Source organism: Zootoca vivipara, chromosome 9 (assembly GCF_965207765.1).
Source record: "Zootoca vivipara chromosome 9, rZooViv2.hap1.1, whole genome shotgun sequence".
Taxonomy (NCBI): domain Eukaryota; kingdom Metazoa; phylum Chordata; class Lepidosauria; order Squamata; family Lacertidae; genus Zootoca; species Zootoca vivipara.
The window spans coordinates 8764986-8782581 of NC_142592.1; positions in this window are offsets into that span (position 1 = coordinate 8764986).

Genomic DNA, 17596 nt, shown 5'->3' on the forward strand with positions numbered 1-17596 from the left:
CCAGCCTCTCTTCAGCCAGCTTCCCCAGGTTGGTCTGGCCTCTCCTCAGCTGTCTCAAGCCTCATGCCAGAGGCCCCAAACTCTTCCTGTGACATCATGTCCAGTTACCCAGGCAACCTTCCAAATCCCCTATTTCTGTTCACACCTCAGGCTGGGGGGCAAGACAGTTTTCTTGCATTGCCAATAGTCCTCAATGGCCCTGTCTTGTTCCTTAATGGTCCTGGCTTCACCGGGTCATTTTGCAATTGCTCGCCTCTCCAAAAGGGTATGGGAGAATGTGATGCTAACAACGAATACCAAGATGAAGGCCTACCAGGCTTGTGTGTTGAGCACCCTGCTTTATGGGTGTAAGTTGTGGGCAACTTACAACTGCCAGGAGCGATGCCTCAAAGCCTTCCACATGCTCTGCATAAGGACAGAGTTTCAAATGAAGACATGCTCTCCTAAGCCCACATTCCCAGCATGTTTGCACTCCTATCTCAGTGACGTCTACATTGACCTGGTCATACCCACAGAATGGAAGATGGCAGAATCCCCAAGGACGTGCTCTATGGGAAGCTGGCTTCAGGCACCAGGCCCGTTGGCAAACAAACTCTGTGTTACCTAGATGTCTGCAAACATGACATGAAGGCTAGCAACATCAACCCTGTCATGTGGGAATCCCTTGCAGAGGACCGCAGTGCTTAGAGATAGACAGGTCGTGCATCCACAGCAGTGGCCACAGGAGAAATGACCACTGGGAGGAGTGCAGGGAGAAGAAACGCAATGGTGCATCTGCAGCAGCACAACTAGGCACCTTCATCTGCCCCAGCTGCAACAAAACATGTCTCTCCTGTATCGGTCTCTACAGCCACAGCAGGCGCTGCAACTTTCCAACAGCTTGACCTCACCCCCAAAGGCACCCCCAAAGGTCTTGTTCCCCAAGACAGACGGATGCCAACTCTTCCTACTCAGTCACAGTGGCTTTTGGCAGCCAGCGGGAGGAGCAGGCAGCTTGGCCAATGAGGACAGAATCTAGAACTCTGAATCTCTAGTCAGAGTGATTCTGTATTTCTGATCAGTCCTGCAGACTGCAAATAAGTCATCAAAAACTGCTAGCCCACAAATACCTGTACTGGTCTCTCTAGAAAAACTTCCCTGTCTCATTGACTGGAAGCAATTCTTTCTTGCTATAGAAGCTTGGGAAAGTGGCTATTTATGTACCATGGTTCAGAGAGTATAAATCTTCTTCAGAGCTTGGCTTCAGAGCCAAGGCATGTATTCCTACATTCTGAGCTGGCAGAGTTCACAGTTAATTGGTGCCAAATCCTTTACAAACAAAGGAAGCAGGGGCAGCCTTTTGCACAATTCACATTTCTACCACTAGGTAGAAGCAAAACCTCCTAGAAAATTGCTCCACTAACTCAAACATTTCAGGAAACCCCTATGGGTTTCATTGATGCAGATGTTTCCTCTGCAAGGAAAATGAAAATAATATATCTGAATTCCCGTTGAATTCAGTAAAGTTTACTACTGGGTAAGTGCATCTAGAATTGCAGCCTAAATCTCATTATACCGTCAATTTGCTAAGAAGGGAATAGTAGCAGTTCCTATAAATCATGCTCCAGCTATCTAGTTATGCATCCAAGGCATTAAAAAACCTGTATTGATTTAGTTTACATACAGATGTATACCATGGTTCGGCTGCTAAAGAAAATAAGTAAAGCAATTAACTGGAAATCAAAATTCCCCTAGAGCAGTACGTACTGTACAATGAAATATTATAGCATTCTCTGATCATAAACAGGAGAGCACTCTGGCTAGATATCGTTACCTGATCTCCACTTCTCTGAACATGTGAGGAGGCAAGGAGGGTGGTGAGATATCAGGAGCAGTGAGAGGCACTGAAGGGTTTAGTTTCCCTGAATGTGACAGCACTTGCTGTAGTGACGGCTGAGGAAGCTGTTGCCCTCCAGATATTCTCAGACTGCAACTCCCATCAACCCTGACCACTGGCCATGTTGGAGAGCGGCTGATGGAAGTTGGAGTCCAACACCTGAGAGCCACAGGTTCCCCATCCCTAAGTCAGAAGCTGCGTCCACTGCCTTTTGATCCAAAGATCATCAGGGCAGCTTGGTGAAGGAGGAATGTGGGACATTTTTCAGGAGTGACGATGATCCTCTCCTGGAGCACCAGAGTAACTGATGAACTCTCCTTGCTCTGGCTAGTGAATGATAATGGAGTTTTCATGTTGTTGTTGTTGTTGTTGTTGTTGTTGTTGTTGTTGTTGTTGTTTGGGACATATTAGAACACAGGAAGTTGGAGAATGTGGGAGGGGAATTAGACATAGGCTGGATACTTCTTGCCTTTTTATAAATGGGGTCCCTGCTTCACACTTGCTCTCTGCCAACAATCCTTTGCACTTCTAATCCTTTGTGTTAACAGTTCAAAGCCGCATTTCAGCCTGCTCAAAATCTTCATTGAGGCTCGCTGTTCTACAACCTGGGCCCTTGCAGTAATAAGTAATGGTAGTTTCAAAGGTAGCGCTCTATATGGGGCTACCTTTGAAGGTGACCCAGAAACCGTACAATTAATCCAGAATGCGGCAGCTAGACTGGTGACTGGGAGTGGCTGCCGAGGCTATATAACACCGGTCCTAAAAGACCTACATTGGCTCCCAGTATGCTTCCGAGCACAATTCAAAGTGTTGGTGCTGACCTTTAAAGCCCTAAACGGCCTCAACCCAGTATACCTGAAGGAGCATCTCCACCCCCATCATTCTGCCTGGACACTGAGGTCCAGCTCCGAGGGCCTTCTGGCAGTTCCCTCACTGGTGAGAAGTGAGGTTACAGGGAACCAGGCAGAGGGCCTTCTTGGTAGTGGCACCTGCCCTGTGGAACACCCTCCTATCAGATGTCAAGGAAATAAATAACTATGTGACTTTTAGAAGGCAGCCCTGTTTAGGGAAGTTTTTATTGTTTGATGATGTTTTATGGTGTTTTTAATATTCTGTTGGGAGCCGCCCAGAGTGGCTGGGGAAAGGCAGCCAGATGGGCGGGGTACACATAAATTACTACTACTACTACTACTACTACTACTACTACTACTACTATTGCCATGGAGTTCAAGAGCACTTACTCCCAGAAGAGGATTAAAAAGAATTTCAGCTGTATAATGCTAGCCAATTATGCACAGGATTGCTAAGAAAGTGGGCTAGTATGTTATGCATTGCTTGCTGCTAGTATGTGCATGCACAGGGACCTTCTTTGGGGGTGTGGGCTCTCCCAGAAGAAACAAAACCCAGTGGGGAAGCAACTTAATTGGCTGCAAAGTGGGTTAAACGCCCTGTAGAGCTGATGGAATTATATTGTCGGTTTAATCTCCTTTGGAACAGTTGCTGATCTCTCTCTCTCTCTCCTGAATGATATGCCCAACCACCACCAAAATATTAAGTGATCTGGTTACAGCCTTCTTGGCTACCTCCCCTCCCAACTTGTTTGTTATGAAAAGGAGAGGTTCATTTCTTGGTGAACCTTCTCCGTTTCCCAGGAGTACAGACTGAAAGGCACTGTGACTTCAAGAAGGCAGCTAGAGTGGGAAATCGCCACATCACAGAAGGGCCAGTGCCAAAATTAATATTTACTCAGCGCTGTGAAAGATCCCCCCCCCCCCCCGGAAGCGAGAGAGGGACAATGGACACTCTGACTCTTTCCACTTGCTTGTGCATACACACGTCCAGTTTTGACTGGGACTTCAGCCAGAGTCTGAAGACCATTATTGTTGGCAGAAATTATCCACCAACTTTCCCCCACCCTCCCAAGCTAAATCTCTCTGCCCGAGTTCCAAAGCTGTCCTGGGCAGCCTATTATCTATCCTTTATGAGGAATTCGGAGCCTACAATGTGCTAATTGCATTAATAAGTTGTGGAATTCGCCACTATGAGATGCTATGGCTAGGGGTTTAAATGAGTTTTTTTGACTAATTCATGGAGGACTGGTTAAACCAATAGATACAGGGTTATGATATCTAAATGGAATGGCTGGTGCTATTTTTCTAGAAAAAGAGATGCTGGAACTTCACCCCAAACACCTCCCTTTTTGGTGTTTAATAATTATTTTAGGTGTGAAAGGTGTGGTTTTTGGGGGGGAAAATTATGCCAGATCCCTCCCTGATGGGCATGGAACGTTGTGGCCAAATTTGTTACATTACGGTTCAGCAGTTACGGAGAAAAGCTGTGACCTCCACGCCGGCAATGCCTACATTTATATTTATATAGATATCTCGTTGGCTCTTGCGAAAACCTTGTAAGGTCACTCTTATTCCCATTGCACAGGTGGAATGACTGAAAGTGACTGACTTGCCTGTGGGTTTTTATTGCTGCAGTAGATTTGTAGCTAAGTCTACCAGGTGTGGATCCCTTTTGTATATTGAACTATGTGCATGTTAGTAGCTTGAAATGTAACAAGGCCGTTCTCCTTTTCAAGTCACTTCTGTTTTCTAACTGTTTACAGTGGCCCCCTGTGGAATGCCAGAATTTGGTGCCCCTCGCCTCTCGCTTTCCGTTCTACATCATAGTTGTGGCAAGCAGCAGAGGCAAATTTAGGATCATGACCAGTTCTGATGCACTGGGAAACTTGACCACAGAATTCTGCAGAATTCCATGTTCTACGTACGCAATCAGTTCACCTGGAGCATTGTTGGCGCTGCTTTATTAGATCATGCAACACAAAATGCACACTAAAGATTATCCTGCAAGGGGAGAAATTGGCCAAGCTGCCTTCCACGGCAATTTGCCCAGCAGTAGTGAACTTCTAATTGAGGAACATCTAATAAACTCTTCACAAACCCAATCCCCTGCCCCCCACTGTAAGTCTGAAAACCACTGTGATGATTTATGGACCTCACCATTGATCCACAACATATTCCTACCGTCCATAATGAGCATCCACGTGTTGCCAGAGTATCCCTTCTCTATGTCTGAATAAGGCTAAAATGGTCTTTCTGTGTTAGTATTCAACAGCCTATGAAACGGCACTTGATATTTCCAGAATGAGCAGTTCTTCCGGCCCTTGTTCTGTTTCATGATAGCTGTTCAAACATGCTCCATTTCCTTCAAATATATGCTCTAATGTATCCAAATCTGGATTATGTTTCAGACCGCAGGGTCTTCCTCAGCAATTTTCACTTTCTGTTGTGTCAACAAAAGCAGCGATATCAACAGTTTTATGTTTTTGTTCTCTTTGCCTCTCGGATTTGCGATAAATCTTTCAGCGTTCTTTGAAGCTAAGCTACACTGTTGGGAAGCTGTTTTCCCTACTCTTGCTATTTTTGCAAACATATTCTGCCTGCCTGCCTTGGAAGGCTGAGTTGTCTGCTGGTGTTCCTGTACAGGAATATTCATATTCAGCAGTATCCATACTGTTTATTTTATAAGGACGTTGGATTTCTGGCCGCTTCCCACAAGAGTGCTAGAATGCCTAGAATGCTCGGAATTTTTACAATGTTTTTCCTAAGCACGTTGCATGAATTATACTTAATCTTTACCACAACCCTATAAACTAGGCCAGTAGTATTATCCCTATATTATAGATGGCAGCTAAGTCCTAGAAAGAGAGAAAGCTAAGGCCTGCTTCACACACAACTTTTTATTTTTATATTTTAACGGAAATGTATAATGAAGAAGGGAGAAACTGCATCATCACAACGTGTGAAAATCATTTGTTAAGCTGGGCTGGCTCAATACATTTTGCTGCCTGAAGCAAAGACAAGATAGGTCCCTCCCCCAAGGCACATACAGAAGCCAATTTGACTGGTAGTTGAACCTGGCAAAAGGACAGTATCTTCCACGGGACTTGAGGGCAGCAGGCTAGCAATTTATAATGTAATGTAATGTAATGTAATGTAATGTAATGTAATGTAATGTAATGTAATGTAATGTAATGTAATAATATGTTTTAATTTATATCCTGCCTATCTGGCTGGGTTTCTCCAGTCATTCTGGGCAGCTTACAACATAAAGCACGACAAAACATCAAACATTAAAAAACAAGATATCCTATACAAGCAACAAACAAATCAATAACACCAATAGCAGCAATATTAACAACAATAATAAACATTTTACAGTTGCACCCAAATTAAAGTAACCGCCAACCCCAACTAAACATTTAGCCAACACCAACCCGACCAAAATGAAACAGAGGAACCAAAATTAGAACCGTTTAAACCGTTTAAAAACCTTTTAGCCAGTTGCCCCAACCCAAGAGTTGTTCCAGCAATGTCCCAGTGGCATCCCAGGAGCCTCTTTTAGCATAGGAGGGTCAGGGCAGGCCACATGGTACCCACAGCTCTGTCGCTTCCCTGCACCCCAGCATCTGCCACCTGAGGCAGCCGCCTCACTTTGCCTCAACATAGGGCCAGCCCTGTTGTTAGGTATACTCTATAACAGGCATCCCCAAACTTCGGCCCTCCAGATGTTTTTGACTACAATTCCCATCTTCCCCGACCACTGGTCCTGTTAGCTAGGGATCATGGGAGTTGTAGGCCAAAACATCTGGAGGGCCACAGTTTGGGGGTGCCTGCTCTATAAGAAACAAGTGATACACAGTACTGGCTTTCCAACAGGCACACCCTTGGCATAGCCGGTTTATTTGATGTCCATATCAGAGTTTCTGTATGTTAGGATTAAATGTGGCACCATGCTTTGGACAGGTTTCTCCTTCAGGCTGTTTGCACACACAGGAGTGGATTTGTCTGTGACGCTACTGAAAAAGGAAGTCATCAGTACTTGTACTATTAGTGAAAAGGGGACTGATTCACTGAGAGATGCTTCAAACGTGCTTTCAGGATATGGTGGTGCTCTTTTTTGTCTTCATCACGCCAATCCCCATTATGCTGGAGCGCATAAGAGCATCTTCCACATATTTGAGACTTCTCCCGGTACCACTTGGACAATCCTAATTTGGCTTCATAAACCACGATATGAGCTGTGGCCACACCCTATTTTTAAAGCACACAACTTTCCCCAAGGAATTCTAGGAACTGTAGTTTGTTAAGGGTGCTGGGTAAATTCCAGTTGCAGGTAGGTAGCTGTGTTGGTGACTATGCAAAAGCCTTTGACTGTGTCGACCACAGCAAACTATGGCAAGTTCTTAAAGAAATGGGAGTGCCTGATCACCTCATCTGTCTCCTGAGAAATCTCTATGTGGGACAAGAAGCTACAGTTAGAACTGGATATGGAACAACTGATTGGTTCAAAATTGGGAAAGGAGTACGACAAGGTTGTATATTGTCTCCCTGCTTATTTAACTTATATGCAGAATTCATCATGCGAAAGGCTGGACTAGATGAATCCCAAGCCGGAATTAAGATTGCCGGAAGAAATATCAACAACCTCAGATATGCAGATGACACAACCTTAATGGCAGAAAGTGAGGAGGAATTAAAGAACCTTTTAATGAGGGTGAAAGAGGAGAGTGCAAAATATGGTCTGAAGCTCAACATCAAAAAACCCAAGATCATGGCCACTGGTCCCATCACCTCCTGGCAAATAGAAGGGGAAGAAATGGAGGCAGTGAGAGATTTTACTTTCTTGGGCTCCTTGATTACTGCAGATGGTGACAGCAGTCACGAAATTAAAAGACGCCTGCTTCTTGGGAGAAAAGCAATGACAAACCTAGACAGCATCTTAAAAAGCAGAGACATCACCTTGCCGACAAAGGTCCGTATAGTTAAAGCTATGGTTTTCCCAGTAGTGATGTATGGAAGTGAGAGCTGGACCATGAAGAAGGCTGATCGCCGAAGAATTGATGCTTTTGAATTATGGTGCTGGAGGAGACTCTTGAGAGTCCCATGGACTGCAAGACGATCAAACCTATCCATTCTTAAGGAAATCAGCCCTGAGTGCTCACTAGAAGGACAGATTGTGAAGCTGAGGCTCCAATACTTTGGCCACCTCATGAGAAGAGAAGAATCCTTGGAAAAGACCCTGATGTTGGGAAAGATTGAGGGCACTAGAAGAAGGGGACGACAGAGGACGAGATGGTTGGACAGTGTTCTCGAAGCTACGAACATGAGTTTGACCAAACTGCGGGAGGCAGTGCAAGACAGGAGTGCCTGGCGTGCTATGGTCCATGGGGTCACGAAGAGTTGGACACGACTAAACGACTAAACAACAACAGCTGTGTTGGTCTGCCATAGTTAAAACAAAATAAATTATTTCCAGTAGCACCTTAGAGACCAACTAAGTTTGTCATTGGTATGAGCTTCCGTGTGCATGCTACTATTCTACACATGGTATCTGAAGAAGTGTGCATGCACACGAAAGCTCATACCAATGACAAACTTAGTTGGTCTCTAAGGTACTAGTGGGTAAATTCCAGTTCCCAGTCCTCTTTTGGGAAAGCAAAAGTGCTTTAAGGAAAAAGCTTTGTGTGCTACCTTGCTGCTCCTTTTGCAGAAGCTGGGAAAGCAGCCAGCAAGCCTTTAGTTAACTATAGTTCCCCATTTTCCATCACATCTGAACTATGGTTAATGGCCCTCAAACAAGTCAGGATATGAAAACAGCTTTAAATTCATCCACGGTATGCTTGTCCAAATGCAGCCAATGAGTCAATTCCCTCATTGGCAGTTACAGAAATAGTAATGACCTTTCCCCACACTATAGTAATGAGACCAGCAAAATTATGGGCTGTAGTGTACACCTTGAGAGGACAGCAAGAGCAGAGACCCAGACCTTCAAATTCCTGCCATCTGCATCCAGCAAGACTACCAAACAGCCTGAGAGAATTCTGCCTTAACAAGAAAAGACAAGACAACGCTTTTTCACCTTTATTTTTCATGAAATATTTAGAATTGCAAACGGCCTCGATTGCATTGGCAGAAAGACAACTATAAATGCCGCAGACAGAATCAATGGTAGGCAACATGGCGCTGTGCAGATGTTGTTGTCGGACTTCCAACGCCCCAGCCATCAAGGCCCAAGGTCAAGAATGGAGGAAGTTGGGAGTCCAGTCATATCCAGAAGGGACCATGTTGTCTACCTCTGATTATTCAGCGTAGTACCCTCCAAATATTTGCCTGTTCTGAGCTGAGAAATGCCCCATCAACATTTGGTATCGATAGCACTGCAAACCTGTTTTCCCATCAAACCAGTAGGGGATGATGCTATACATAGAATTACAGCTTGCTAACTCGTACGGTAACTCCTAAAGGAAGGTTTCGCACAAATGGCTGGGTTCATTGAACTGTATTGCGACCTTTATGATCAATCTGAGAACCGACCTTGTCTGAGGGAGCTGGTCTAGTGTAAAGGTACGGTGATGTTCCGGTCACGATTGCAGGACTTTTGACAATGGTAATTTAATTCCATTGTGGCTGTTTTATTGCTATTGGAGATCTGAATGGAGGGAACAGTTGCTTCTTCCGTTTTGTTCTCCTTCCATAGATGAGAAGGAGGGGTGGGTGTGGGGGAGAGACGCTCCAAATAATATGAATGACAGCGATGAGTCAGCAGTTGTCAACAAGCTAACGCCAGGAGGCCAATGAGGAATTGGAGCAGATTGAGTTGCAGCTGAGAATGTAGGTGACAGGAGTCATCACCTTGGAATTTACAGGCCTGTCAACCCAGCAAATGCTTTCTAACCACAGGAGTTTCATGTTAACCTCTACTCAGCATCCATTTAGAAGCTGCAAGCAATCTCCGGCTTTGAAACAAAGCATCTAACCGTCAGATACCGCCGTTCTTTGTACTCTCACTTGGCACTTGCTTCAGAGTAAAAATCCATCAGACCACACAGTTAAACATTTAAGCTGAAATCCTATATATCCACAGGAATAAGCCCCATTTAACTCAATGGGATGTATTTCTGTATGGGATCATTAGAGATGAAGAAGCAGGGTTGGCATTTGACCGTTCAGGAAGGAGAACGGAACAAATCTTATTTGTTCATTCCCAATATTTAGAGACACCCTTCTCAGCACAGAAAGCAATATAAGGAATCAGTAACAAAACAATTCCTCCGTCAAATAATATACATGTTTAAAACAAACAAAAACCACAGGTAGAAACATTAATTCCATAAATAGGAGTTAGAAGCTGCAATCCTGCAAACAACCTCTTGCTTTGGTAAAAAGAAAAGCTTTTAGGAATTGTCAAACAATAGCCAAGCCAAGAATTAAAAGAAAGCTTTCATTCCGTTTCTTAAGAGTGTAGCTAATGGCAGAATTAGGCTAAAGCTGAAAATCTTTGCACATTTCCTACCCAATAAAAACGATACTTTCTTGTACTGGGCATTTTGGTCCCCTCAGAAAATGCATCGGACTCAGACACAGTCCTGACACCTCAAGCAATTATGATGTGCTGGCGCTTATTTCTTTTATGTGTTCCTATTCCTATTCTCCAGTAGGAGAATCTAGGCAATACGGCTTCATTGAGAGAGAAGAGAGCGAAACTGTGCTGCTGGAAAGAATTGCTGGGCAGTCAAGACTGAGCTGCAGACAACTGGCAGAGCTCAGCCAAGAGACAGGGTCCAGCTAGTCGGACACAAAAATTAAAGTAAAAAGTAAAAATAGCATTATCCCTGAAGCCCCACTGTATGCGGTGGGGCCAATTCCCATTTAAATGAGCATAGCATTGCAACAGAAACTAAGATGTGGAAAATGCATTTTATTTTTTTGCATGCAAAAGAATAAATTTAGAAGGGGACTAGCAAAGATCCTTCTCCATTTCATTTCCCCACATTCTTTTTTTTAAATTGGGTTTTATAAACAAGAATAATGCTATACAAACAAGTATACCAAGTTTTCTCATGTCAATTGTACGTCACAAATATAGCATGTGTGGAGTAATATCTACAACGTATGGTTCATTATTAGTGGTCAATGTATAAGTTCCTGGTTCATGAATTGGTTTGAACAATTAGGAAGAAAAGGGGGGGAATGGTGACCGGGGTGGTGTGGGGTGGTTATGCTTCTATTCTTCTACGTAGTGTATGTGTGGGGTTTTGTATCAGCCTTACTTGTATGGGTTCTCTTACTATTCGCTCGTTGTGTTTCCTTGGTGGTGAGAGGGTGTGGTTGGTTGTTTTTGGTTGGGTGTATTGAGAATTGTTTTTGTGTGTGAGCAGGGATGTGAATGTGTATTTTTGAATCAGGTTAGCCAGATTGATTTGTATGCTGTCGGCGATTTTTGTTGTTGTCTTGTTGGGCTGTGTTTGTGATAAAGGGGCATCATCTTCTATTTGTCCCTGTGTCAGTTTATTGGTTAGTTTTTTTTTAATGAGGCTGTTTCCCATACCATTTGATACCATTGGTCCATGCTTACTTCTGACAGGTCTCTACAGTGTTTCTGGCTAGGATGTTTCTGACTGCTGAATTTCCCCACATTCTTGTACTACAAGGAGGATCTGGGAAGATTACCTGCAACTACATTCATCTGCATAGCACAGGCATCCAATGTTTATTTATAGCGGCATGAGCACAACTGGAACTGCAGAGGTCACAAGCCGAGATGATTAATAGTCAGCAACTACTGATACATCAGAATGCAGTTGCACACAGCCAGTTTCCAACTTTTCCCTCAAACCCATGACTTGCTTAAGGCAACTTTCGCTTGGCTGAGTTTGGAGCCTGGCTAAGCCACCCATTGTGCTTTTTTGTGTAAATGAGTAACAAGTGTTCTGAAGACGATGAGCCTTCCTTCCTGGTTAATATGCTTCACTGGCATAAGTTGCCAGACAGAATCATAGACTTGTAGAGGTGGAAAGGGACCCTGAGGGTCATCTAGTCCAACCCCCTGCAATGCAGGAATCTTTTGCCCAACATGGGGCTCGAACCCGCAACGCCAGTCTCATGCCCTGCTGACTGAGCTATGGATGATCAAATACAAAAATACAAAGCCCAGAGGAGTTGATGGCATCTGCTCATAGGGTTGGTGGTATTCCGTGCCAGTCCTACTCAAAGTAGACCCATTGAAGTTAGTGACGCTCATAAGTAACTTAGGTTGATTAATCTCAGTGGGTCTGTTCTGAATAGGACTAAGTTGAACACAACCCACGCTTCTGAGCTGCCAAGATTCTCGCAAAAGGGATAGAAAATAAAACTGCAAATAAATAAAACTGGTATACAGTCTTTACACAAATCTGTGATAATAGCCATATTTAGCTACCCCATCAGTCCCCCCCCCCCAAGAAAGGATATTGTAGACGTGGAACAGGTGCAGAAAAGAGCAAGCAAAATCACTGTTGTTGTTGTTGTTGTTGTTGTTGTTGTTGTTACTATTAATTTCCTGTGTGATGAAAGGTTTGGGGACTTTTTAGTTTAGACAAAAGGCAAATAAGGGGGTGATACATGATGATAGGGGTTTGTGAAACTATGCACGGAGTGACTAGAGGCCCTCCCTGCCCTATGCATTAAAAGCAGAATCAAACTACTTCAAATAATTGTGGCTTCCCCCAAAGAATCCTGGGAATTGTAGTTTGTTAAGGGTGCTGAGGTTTTTTTTTTTTTTAAATTACATCCCTGCTCACCTGGTAGCCCAGAGCTGGAAAGACGACAAGCTCCCCCTACCAAAGTCGAATGGTAGAACAAATTGCTGGGCTATGTAGAAATGGCCAAAATGGCCATGAAAATCAGAAATCAGGAAGATCAAAACTTTAATAAAGATTGGGATAAATTTATATTATATTTGAAAGACTGCTGTAAACACCTGAACTATTTAGCAGGTTTAAAAATAACTCTTTTAAGGTTGGACAAAATAGATAACTGGAAAATTGGAGTAACGTATGATATGCAGTAGAAATGGGTAAACGAAGAATCCATGGAGGGGTGGAGGAAAGTCAAAAGATTTGGAAGAATCTTGTTTATTTGGGTTTTTTTATTTATGATTATGAATGTAAACATTAATTTGTAAAATCCAATTATCTATCTATCTATCTATCTATCTATCTATCTATCTATCTATCTATCTATCTATCTATCTATCATCTATCTAATCTAATCTCCCTGCTCCCCACATAGTTACAATTCCCATACTTTTCTGGGGAGAGGGATTGATTGTTGAACCACTCTGAGAATTCCAGCACAGCGAATGATTCAGAGAAATCTCTTTACATGGATATGCATTTGGTATTGTTATAAACTTATTTTTGTAAAATCAAATAAAAATGAATTCAAAAATAAATAAATGATGATTTGCATTATTTTGCTGAGAGCCTTACGACACCATTTTAGAAAACGTGGCCGTCTAGCATCTGCACAGCATAAGACAAAAGAGATAAAAGACATTTGCCTGTGTACATCACATTGCATTAGTTCTGTGTAGATCACACCACATTGAAATAGCCTTCAGTAAAGGAGTTTCAACTCTTGCATGTTAACTCTGGCAGTCAAAGAACAACCTGTTCATTCAACGTTCACCCTGGTCCACTAGCGCTAACCTTGCATGACGGTGGCATGATGCCCGTATTTATTATTATTGAGCATTCATTTTGATTTGTTTGCAGGGCAGTTATATGACAATGAGCATTCACGCTGCTTTGTTTGCAGAGCACTTACTCATATTCCTCCCACACTTTTCATTTCCTTTTCAAATGACCCACCAAAGTCTTTTTCTTTTTTTTTTAAAATGGCATAGTTGCACTTAGGCAACAGAGCACTTTGATTTGCTTTAATTGTACAAACCGAAAGTCCTGCTCTGTGCTTGAAGCCTTCCAGCTAAATAGTGGCAGTCTGCAAGCACCCATAATACATAGAGCTGTACTCCATATTCTGTGCTCTGTGTTCTGTGTACCGTTCTTTGACAAGATCCCAGCAGATACCGGTATTTCCTTCTCAATGCTATTAAGCTACCTGTTTTATGGCTCTTGGTTTTTGTTTGCACAATAAGAACTTTTTCATTGCTCAGTAAAGGAAAACGGCCGCCCTTATTCCAAACAACCCTAGAGAGGGCAAAACACAATTTAGCTGACCGTATTCTTCAGATTTTGAAGGATAAAACAGAAAGTAAACGAGTTCAGATGTGCTTGCATCTTGAATTTCTTAGCTCCTCAAAAGAAGATGGAGATTTTGCACATTTGAGGTGGTGTTAGGATTCTTTGGCTGCAACGCTATGTGTGGATCAAAGCCAAAGAATCCTAACCCTCTAGTAATGGCATGACCACAACAGATTAAATATTTTCCAGAATAGTGATAAAAGTAGCAAGAAAAGGTTTGCCTGCTTATGTTGACCCGTTGTGCGGCTCCTAAAGACAATGAACAAGACACGGTGGCTGAGCGAGACATTGACTGCAGCTCATGGTTAGGAAGTAGAGAGTTTAACCTTGAGCCTAAGTCAATCCTTGGTTGAGGTCGGGGGAGGGGGCAGTAAGAAGGATTGGGAAGGAGCAAAGCTCTCTGGGATACTCCACATCCATTTGAACCAGTTTGGTGTACTGAGCTATGCGGACTGCATTATAGAACCTCTTTCCTAAAAAATGATGGCAACATGAAAACAAAATAAGGACACCGTGCAAGAATGACTGAGTAGGTGTGCTGAATTCAGTGGCTTACTCCTAAGCAAGAGTGCAGCCTTAAGACGGGTATGTTATTTGAGAGGGGGCCTGGGATGGTCAAGTGCAGTCAAGTCTTCATAAGAGATTGCCTTGTGCCTCCCCCCCCCTTCGCCCCCCTTTTATACAGTTTTTATTGATTTTAAACACTTTAACAAAACAAATAAAAACATTTTAACGAAACAAATAACTAATGACATATCTAAGAAACAAAAACAAAAAACTCAAAAACCAGAATATTTTTATACATAAGAGTTTCCTTCCACCTGTTATGACTTCGATCTCCCCATCGTGGGTTCCAAGTTTTCTATATCAACTGCATATTATTTATTGTCTGATTTAAGTTTTTCTAAAATATCTATAATTTATGTGACTTTGCAGGAGTCATTGTAGGCCTGCCAAAGATTTGTTTAAGATTACAGTGTTCTTTTAAATATAATATGTATTTATCCCATTCTCTATTAAACCTTTGATCTGATTGATTCCTAATTCTGTCATTTGCTGCCAATTCTATGTAATCCAGTAATTTCTCCTGCCATTCCATTTTTGTTGTTTGTTCCATATTCTCTCCTTTCCAACCTTTGGATATTATTGTTCTTGTGGCGGTGGTTGCGTACATGAATATCCTCTGTACCCATTATACCTAAGAGAAATGCTTTGTGCCTTTTCTTCTGCTCAATCTGCCGGTGCCTGTCTTCGCAGGCAGGGGAAGTGCCTAACTCACTGAGGGTTTGAGACCCATTGGCCACCCTCACCAGGTTTAGCCGGCCAGTTGAAGCCTTTCCCGGGGTATGGCTGCTATCACATGCTGTAAGCTTCTAGGAGCCACATGTTGTCTCCATCCCTGTTCTCCATCCAGGCAAGGAAGAGGCATTATCAGGCAGGCAAAACCACTCAGGGCGTGGCCTGGAGAGGAATCCAAGGGCCACATACAAAGGTCCGGGAGGGCCACATGCCTCTGAGGTTGCAGATGGATAGTTAGCAAATTTTTCTGTACGCCATGAGTACTTTTAGTTGGCTCAATACTATGGCAACATCAAAGTCCTGGGATGGCTGGCCTTTCCCCCCAGGGCAGGCCTGTTAGCCTCCCCGACCGGCTCACCTAAGGTCTTCTCACCCCGCAGCTTAAGCTCTTTGAGTCTAGCTTGAAATGCCATGAATCGGACACAGCGGCGAGTCCTGGAAAATGTGTAGATATCCTTGGCTTTTGCTTGAGTGAAGGTTTTAAGTCGGTGAAGAAAGAGGAAGTTAATATTTGCCAAGGGTATCTTTGCCTGCCATTGTTCCTGCGAGGATGGCCATACAAAGCTCCAAAGGGTAAACAGCCAATTAAGGAGTAGTAAGCAGCTCTTTGAGGGCATATCTTGTGCTAATTCATGTCACAATGAGTCCTAGTTGCTAAAGCTTATTGTCAAGTGCCTGAGGAAGAAGTCTCAAGCACCCATGAAGGGTGCAGCCTGCCTGACCAAGGACAAATAGCCACCAGGATAAATTCCCACAGGCCTTTTTTTATATATACTTCGAAAATACCACTTGCTTCAAATGGGGAATTAGAATGACTGCTTCAGAAATGGACCCAAACCTGAAAAACACGAAGGTGGTTTTAACACGCACAGGAGAACCCCAAGGTTTGCAGAAGTATGAGAAAATCTCTTTTGTTTCAAAGCCTAGGGCCAAAAAACCCTCCCCCAAACACCCCAAGGAGGAGAACAGCCTTTACCAAAGGTGTCAAGGGCTTTGAAGACACTCGAACTCAGGACGAAAGGGAGAAACGTGCTAAGAGGAAGGCACACTTGGCAAACCCTCACCATGATCAACTCCTGCCTGGAAACCTATGTCCCCACTGTGTAAATCTGGGGACTGTCCCCAGGAAACAGGGACATCTGGTAACCTTATGTTAAAACCATGTTTATGGAAGACGATCTTACTCGGCTATGAGTGATCGATCACCAAAGAAGACATAGTGTGGAGCCAGAATGTGCTATGGGCTCCCTGAAAGTCACCAAAACCACTCCTATTTTTGTGGGGGACTTTCAAAAGTATGTGAGTTTGCATGTGCATGCCTGCCCTCCAAAATTTCTCCAATGAAAATAGGGATGCCCTAAGGAAAAGTGGGACATTCCAGGGTCAATTCAGAAACTGATGCAGCTTCTGTAAAACTGGGACTATCCCTGGAAAATAGGCTCTGCATGTGTGAATATATGACATTGTTCTAGACTGGTCACATCCCTGAGCATCTAGATGACTAGCTGCAAGGCAGGCATTATACGCTTGTGCCGCTCTTGAGGGGAAGAAAAAGTTGCTGTGAGTTGAGAACAAACCTGTATCACTTCCTGCCTTTTGGGGTATCTCTGAGCCAGCCATCGGAAAATATAATAGCTGGATTTCTCTCAGTCTTGTAGCCAGCATCTCCCAATATATCATATTATCCTCCACATTGTGGGGTGGGGAGCAGAATACTGATTTATTAGGTGTTTGTGCTACTCTTCTGGATAAGCAGAAATGACTGCACACCTGGAGCATGACCTGACTTTCCTCATCTGCCTGGGCCAGGTGTAGGAAAATAATATCGCTGGTTTTCATTCTCTCATTGGAAAAGTGCTCAGGAACTTTGACTGGCTCGAAGAACTGCAGTCAGATTGATGACCGGGGCTGGTTACAGGGAGCATACAACTCCCTGCTGAAGCAGCTCCACTGCCCTATAAAACCCGATATGGCTGGTACTGTAGGTCCAAGATATCCGAAAAGACCATATTCCCTCATGCAAACCTGCCTGGGTTGTGAGATCTTCAGGGGATGCCCTTCTCTCAGCCCTGCCCCCCTCGCAGGCATGCTTTGTTGGGACGCAAGGCAGGGCCTTCTTGGTGGTGGCTTCCAGACTTTGGAACTCCCTCCCTGGAGAAGCCAGACTGGCTCCCACCTTGTGCTTCCTCCGGCTGGCGACGACCTCCTTGTTCCAACAGGCTTTGGGGAACTGACTGCTTTTAATGGAAGGGCTGGTGCTGTGCTGTTTTTGTTGTAATTATTGGTATGTTCCAGACCAGGCATAGGCAACCTCGGCCCTCCAGATG